This window comes from Salvelinus sp. IW2-2015, linkage group LG20 (genome assembly GCF_002910315.2).
Source record: "Salvelinus sp. IW2-2015 linkage group LG20, ASM291031v2, whole genome shotgun sequence".
NCBI lineage: Eukaryota > Metazoa > Chordata > Actinopteri > Salmoniformes > Salmonidae > Salvelinus > Salvelinus sp. IW2-2015.
Genome location: NC_036860.1, coordinates 14,870,149 through 14,877,629, shown reverse-complemented (window position 1 = coordinate 14,877,629; position 7,481 = coordinate 14,870,149). Strand labels below are relative to the sequence as shown.

The following is a 7,481-nucleotide window of genomic DNA, read 5'->3' as shown; positions in this document are numbered from 1 at the left end:
CTCCAAGGTTCCCTGTTGAAGCATTTTCTTCCTGTAGCGGCTGCAAGAATCTCCTCATCATCAAGGAGATTGACAGTGGCCTTCTTCTAACCTCGTTCTGCAACTAAGTTTTCGTCTAGTAGCACTTTCTGTATTTTATGGTGATCTACTGTGTTAACTATATCTCAGGAYGAATCTGCTAGATTTTGGATACTAGTGTTTTATTCTCAGCAATCAGACACCAGAATGTTCAAACAGAACATTTTGAATTTATTGATCAGTTGTGACATCATCATTGGTTCACAAATAAGGAGACTTCTYGAATCTCACACTCTTATATGGATGTGATGTCATAATAGACCATAATATACTGCCCAAAATGGTGAATGTGACCTACCTGTGTTGAACTGCTTGCCCTTATCTCATATTTAAACATGCCTCTTTTCTTTGAGGTGAAACATTACTGAACTCTGAATTGTCAATTTATAGACATTTTGCCAATTTATTAATTACAAAATGTAGCTAACATAGTTCATTCCGAGATTCTTACCTTTGCCTTGGCAGTCTCGTCCAGATCATCATGGCATTTGTAGTTCTTTATGATAGCCACATTAGCAACTAATTAGCATTTCATTTTTGGGAGGCTGAATACAGGCAAATATATTGATAAGTCACCTTGTCCTACTGATATTTACACGGTTATTGAAACATCACACAAGAGTAAGCCTACATGAAACACATCCCTTATTTGAATTTTTTCAAAAAAWTTATGGTGGAAATACGGTTGGAACCATTTCCTTGTTTGACCGCTATGTTTTATGGGTATTATGACTCATACTGTGATGCTCTATTGATTTAATAACTTGCCTAACTTACACAGAAAACTGGAGTTGGTCAGCTTTTGACAGCTTAATCCATTGTCTCTGAATGATCATTTACCTCCAAATAGTCACAAGCATAAGAAATCTGCTGATTAGTTTGTCATACCCAGCTTTAGATAAAAATGTTGGTGTTGGCAGCTGTAGATGTTGCACCAGTTTCCTTCATAACCCTCAAGAAATATACAAACACTTGGGGGTTTGAGATTTAACTCACCTTTTTTCTGTTATGGGTCAGGATGGACGTGGAGAAGGGCAAGATTGAGGACACGGGTGGCAGTGGCGGCTTGTACTCCATCAAGACCCAGTTCAACTCGGAGGAGCGGTGGACCAAAGCGCTCAAGTTCATTTTGACCAAGCTCAAGTGGGGCCCAAATCTCAAAAGTTCTTCTATAATGTTTTCCTTGCTTCCCTATGATGTTTTGAAAGGGTGGGGAGAAGACTGGATTAAGGACTTTTGAGATTCACCACCGGTGTGAGTTCCAATCCAATAAGTCTTGTTTCCTTGTTTGATTTCCATATTGACCGTTTGAAAGGATAAGATAAACTGTTAAATTGTACACATCCAAGTCCACCTAGTCTAGTAGGTGTTATGAAAGGAGCTATCTGAGACGTTTTTATCAAATCCCAGGATTGTGTCCTAATAGTAGCTAAGTGGCTTTTGGTTGTCTCTTTTCCTTCTTATGCACAGATCTTATGACACTCGACAGGTGAAAGAATCAGATGTTTCCAATTGACCTGTTCAATTCTTAAAGATCAGTACAAATGAAGGGAAGGAGACTGGGACACATTGAACTACTGAGATGCAGTACTGGAATGGATTCTAATGTATCACATGCGTCTTACTTTGCTCCAGAAGGAAAAGTGGAGTCACAAATCTGCTTTTCTACCTATATTTCTTCAATTGGTTTGTGTGTTTMAGGTTCAACCCCACTCAAGCCACAGAATAATGTACATTGTGCATGTTTTAATKGTTTTTTTACTGTGCTGATAAGGTTAAAAACAGCATTGGAACATGTGTCTTGTCTGTTTTCGTCTCCCCACTCGCAGGGTGCACTGAGTGTCTACTGAAAGCTTTGGCGTCGGGATTATGCTGTGCTTTTGTTCATTGGCAAATTCAACAAGGCAATCCTTTTACTGCAAGTGACTTCTTGGTGTGGATTTAAATGTAGACAAGGAGGCTTGTGGCAGTATTTAATGCCCATATCACTGTATGATTTGGTTTTTCAGGTTAATTACACATATGAACATGCCAATAATGGACCCACACAGAACGCCTTATGGAAAAGTATATTTACAGTTCTAACATTTTGTAAAAATAAATAAAAATAGGTAATCAATATTGTTTCAGACGTCAGGAAGAAGTGAGGGGAGTGGTGATTGAAGGGAGATATCTTGCAGCCTGCTGGCTCCTTCCCCGAGCCTTATATGGACTTCCTACCCCAACAAGGAAATCCTATGGATCAMTAAGCCATGGAGTGCTTGAGGATAAAAGAGGACGCGGACTGCACAAACAGGGAGAGGACAGAGGGAAACGTGTGTTATGGAGAGTGTGAGAAGAGAGAGAATTATCTGTGTGATTACTCGTTGTGACATGGACTGTCTGATTAACCCCACTGTGTACCGAACCGGTTTCGCTGAGGACCCGAGTTTTAGGATTACCCCCGGAGAACGGAATGGACAACGAGAACGGATTGTGGACTGTGAACTGGTTGCTGAATTCCCCCCTTTCCCACAGTGTGCAATTCTCCCTAATAAATTCCCCTTTGTATTCTATTTATGCTTTGTGTGCGTGTTCGGTTTTTGAACTTGGTGATGTGGACACCCCACCTCCTTGAGCCTGCTACAATATATATAAACTCAGAAAAAAATACACTTTTTCAGGACCCTGTCTTTCAGAGATAATTTGTAAAAATCCAAATAACTTCACAGATCTTCATTGTTAAGGGTTTAAACATTGTTTCCCATGCTTTTTCAATGAACCATAAACAATTAATGAACATGCACCTGTGGAACGGTCGTTAAGACACTAACAGCTTACAGACAGTAGGCAATTAAGGTCACAGTTATGAAAACGTAGGACACTAAAGAGGCCTTTCTACTTACTATGAAAAACACCAAAAGATGCCCAGGGTCCCTGTTCATCTGCATGAATGTGCCTTAGGCATGCTGCCAGGAGGCATAAGGACTGCACATGTGGCCAGGGCAATAAATTGCAATGTCCGTACTATGAGACGCCTAAGACAGCGCTACAGGGAGACAGGACGGACAGCTGATCGTCCTCGCAGTGGCAGACCACGTGTAGCAACACCTGCACAGGATCGGTACATTCGAACATCACACCTGCGGGACAGGTACAGGATGGCAACAACAACTACTCGAGTTACACCAGGTAGGTACAATCCCTCCATCAGTGCTCAGAATGTCCGCAATAAGCTGACAGAGGCTGGACTGAGGGCTTGTAGGCCTATTGTAAGGCAGGTCCTCACCAGACATCACCGGGAACAACATCGCCTATGGGCACAAACCRACCGTCACTGGACCAGACAGGACTGGCAAAAAGTGCTCTTCACTGACGAGTCGCGGTTTTGTCTCTCCAGGGGTGATGGTTGGATATGCGTTTATCGTCGAAGGAATGAGCGTTACACCGAGGCCTGTACTCTGGAGGGGGATCGATTTGGAGGTGGAGGGTCCGTCATGGTCTGGGGCGGTGTGTCACAGCATCATCGGACTGAGCTTGTAGGGGCAATCTGTACAGGCAATCTGTGGTACCCTTCCTGCAGGCTCATCCTGACATGACCCTCCAGCATGACATACTGCTCGTTTTGTGCGTGATTTCCTGCAAGACAGGAATGTCAGAGTTCTGCCATGGCCAGCGAAAAGCCCATATCTCAATCCCATTGAGCACGTCTGGGACCTGTTGGATCGGAGGGTGAGGATGAGGGCTAGGGCTCAMTCTCCCCAGAAATGTCTGGGAACTTGCAGGTGCCTTGGTGGAAGAGTGGGGTAACCTCTCACAGCAAGAACTGGCAAATCTGGTGCAGTCCACGATGAGGAGATGCACTGCAGTACTTAATGCAGCTGGTGGCCACACCAGATACTGACTGTTACTTTTGATTTTGATCCCCCCTTTGTCCAGGGACACATTATTCCATTTCTGTTAGTCACATGTCTGTGGAACTTGTTCAGTTTATGTCTCAGTTGTTGAATGTTATGTTCATACAAATATTTACACATGTTAAGTTTGCTGAAAATTAACGCAGTTGACAGTGAGAGGACGTTTCTTTTTTTGCTGAGTTTATATTGATTACCTAAGTATTCAACCTCCTAAGTCAATACATGCTAAAATCACCTTTGGCAGCGATTTACAGTTGTGAGTCTTTCTGGGTAAGTCTCTAAATGCGTTGCACACCATAATTGTACAATATTTGCACGTTATTCTTAAAATAAATTCTTCAAGCTCTGTCAAGTTGTGGTTGATCATTGCTATAAAGCCATTTTGAAGTCTTGCCATAGTTTTGACTTAAATCGMCTTGAAAATCGAACTAGGCCACTTTGGAACATTCAATGTCATCTTCGTAAGCAACTCCAGTGTATGTTTGGCCTTGTGTTTTAGGTTATTGTCCTGCAGAAAGGTTAACATCTACCAGTGTCTGAACCAGGTTTTCCTCTAGGATTTTCAGACACTGGTAGATGTTAACCTTTCTGCAGGACAATAACCTAAAACACAAGGCCAAACATACACTGGAGTTGCTTGTCTGTGCTTAATGCTTTTATTTTTATATTCATCATAAACATTCTTGCTGATGACAGGCATACCCATAACATGATGTAGCCACCACCATGCTTGAAAATATGGAGTGGTACTCAGTTATTTGTTGGATTTGCTTCAAACATAATGCTTTGTATTCAGGACATAAAGTATATTTCTTTGCCACATTTTTTGCAGTATTARTTGTGCCTTATTGCAAACAGGATGCATGTGTTGGAATATTTTTCATTCGGTAGACTTCCTTTTCACTCTGTCATTTAGGTTASTATTGTGGAGAAACTATAATGTAGTTGATCCATCCTCAGTTTTCTATCCCAGCCGTTAAATTGTTTTAAAGTCACCATTGGCCTCGGTGAAATTCCTGAGCGYTTTCCTTCCTCTCCAGCAAATGAGTTAGGAAGGACGCCTGTATATTTGTAGTGACTGGGTATATTGATACACCATCCAAGTGTAATTATCGACTTCACCATGCTCAAAGGGATATTCAATGTCTGTTCGTTTTTTTTTACCCACCTACCAATAGGTGCACTTCTTTGCGAGGCATGAGAAAACCTCCCTGGTCTTTGTGGTTGAATCTGTGTTTGAAATTCACTGCTCATCTGAGGGACCTTACAATTATCTGTATGTGTCGGGTACAGAGATGAGGTAGTAATTCAAAAATCCTGTAAAACACTTATCAGATGAGTCCATGCAATCTGTGACTTGTTAAGCACATTTTTACTCCTGAATTTCATGCTTGCCATAACAAAGAGATTGAATACTTATTGACACAATACCTTTATTTCATTCATTTGTGAAAATCTCAGGAAACATAATTCCACTTTCACATTATGGGGGATTYTGTGTAGGCCAGTGAAACTCAATTTAATCCATACAACAAAATGTGGAAAAAGTCAAGTGGTGTGAATACTTTCTGAATGTACTTTATGAGATTAGCTCTTCAGGCAGTCATTGGGTTACTAGCCTTGTACGTAGCACGTAGCTAGCTCTGTATGGCTCTGTATATTTGACCATTACCAGTTAGGCTATTCTGCTTTTCTCTGGTAAACAACACACCTATGCTCAAGCGTGAAATCATGTTTCTCAATATACTAAAATAACTTTGCTATTGTTTAAGTCATGTTGGAATTTAGATTGTTATACTGCACAATTTGCAATGAATGAGAATTATCTTTGACGTAACTCCTTGCAAACAAACCACAAAGTCATACCAAAAGTAGGTTAAACGGTTTATATGCATTTCTATTAAGTCTCTCTCCCTCTCCATTTTGGGGGAAAGCCTCYTGAAAAAATATGGACAACCATCCAAATAASAAAGCAAACTCCSWYTCCAATATCCAAGCAAATATTTAAATCTGATCAAATCAGTCAAAAGTGATGATCCTAGTGAAAATGACTTCTTTCTTTTACTTGACAGTTAGACGTGTGTAAAACGTAACAGTGTTGTATCAGCCAGGCATGCCTTCAACTTTGGTCATCAAAAATAGAAACTCCCCCTTCATTTGAGCCCTTCCAAAAGGGGGGGGGAAATTGATTCTATTATTGGGAAATATATAGAGTTCAACTTATGATGCAACTCAAGCAACAARTTATAAAAAAGCCTTTCTCTCAAAACTGAGGACTGCCAGCCAACTGCTGGAGAAAAAAAAAGGCAGACGGAAGGGAGGGTGGTGCGGCTTCTCCTACGAACGCTGTTATTTTATCTCAAACATCGGGTGCACGCCAACCCCAGCTTAGTATCTCATGCAAAGATTTGAAGCGCAATTATGTGTTTTGTCTCCAGTACTTTGCCATGATTGTCAGTTATGTAGCTGCCCTACTGATAATCTCAGTGCGTCCTTGCTGGGATGACACAATCAATCTACTGCCGGAGAATATCAACACCAAACACATTGGTTCACCGTTCCACGCAGTGTTGCCAACTCCTCAGTAAGGAAAGTAGCTATTAGCTGTCCTAAAAGTCACTAGAAGTTGCTAAATGACYTCATCGCCTAATTTGCATAATTGGTCATGTGCATGTAATTGTGGACGCTGTAGGAGTGAGGAATAACGTCGTGGGAGAGACAAAAAGTGAGTAAAAAACACCCTAAATATGTTTAGAACTACAAATGAACTTTCTTCTGTTGATTCTTGATTTTTTTAATGTCACAATTCCACCCCTCCTCCTTTATCCGGGCTTGGGACTTTCAAAAGTGACCCAAAAGAGACACTCTGGCCGAGTTACTTAGCTTTTTTTTTCTTTTTTCTTTTTTCCTTTTTTTAGTTTAGTTTTCTTAATTTGGTTTGGTTTTTAACCTTATGGTCCACTTAGGAGCCTACAACAAGTCACAGTAACAGTAATACATGAAATTTTTAACCATAACATTTTTTAAATTTTTCTGTTACAATCTACATTAATAATCTAAATGGACCAAAAAGAGACAATAGACAAAACTGTCAATGGCAATGTGAGAAAAGTATGGTAACTAGTCTGGCCCTAATTCAGGTTAATTGTTAATGATGAAATTCGCGTCTTGTGACGGGCCGGCCGCCAACAACCAGCCCGCTTGACCCTATCCCCTCCTCTCTTCTCAGACCATTTCCGGAGACCTTCTCCTTACCTCACTCGCTCATCAATCATCTTGACCGCTGGCTACGTCCCTTCCGTCTTCAAGAGAGCGAGAGTTGCACCCTTTCTGAAAAAACCTACACTCGATCCTCTGATGTCATAAACTACAGACCAGTATCCCTTCTTTCTTTTCTCTCAAATCTTGAACGTGCCGTCCTTGGCCAGCTCTCCTGCTATCTCTCTCAGAATGACTTTTGATCCAAGTCAGTCAGGTTTCAAGACTAGTCATTCAACTGAGACTGCT

General features: G+C 41.1%; 1 pseudogene; it reads left to right on the top strand.

The window, feature by feature from the left end:
* Window positions 1–1,096: 1,096 nt before the first annotated feature.
* LOC111981715 (beclin-1-like) overlaps window positions 1,097–7,481 on the top strand; it is a 17,698-nt pseudogene continuing 11,313 nt past the window's right edge.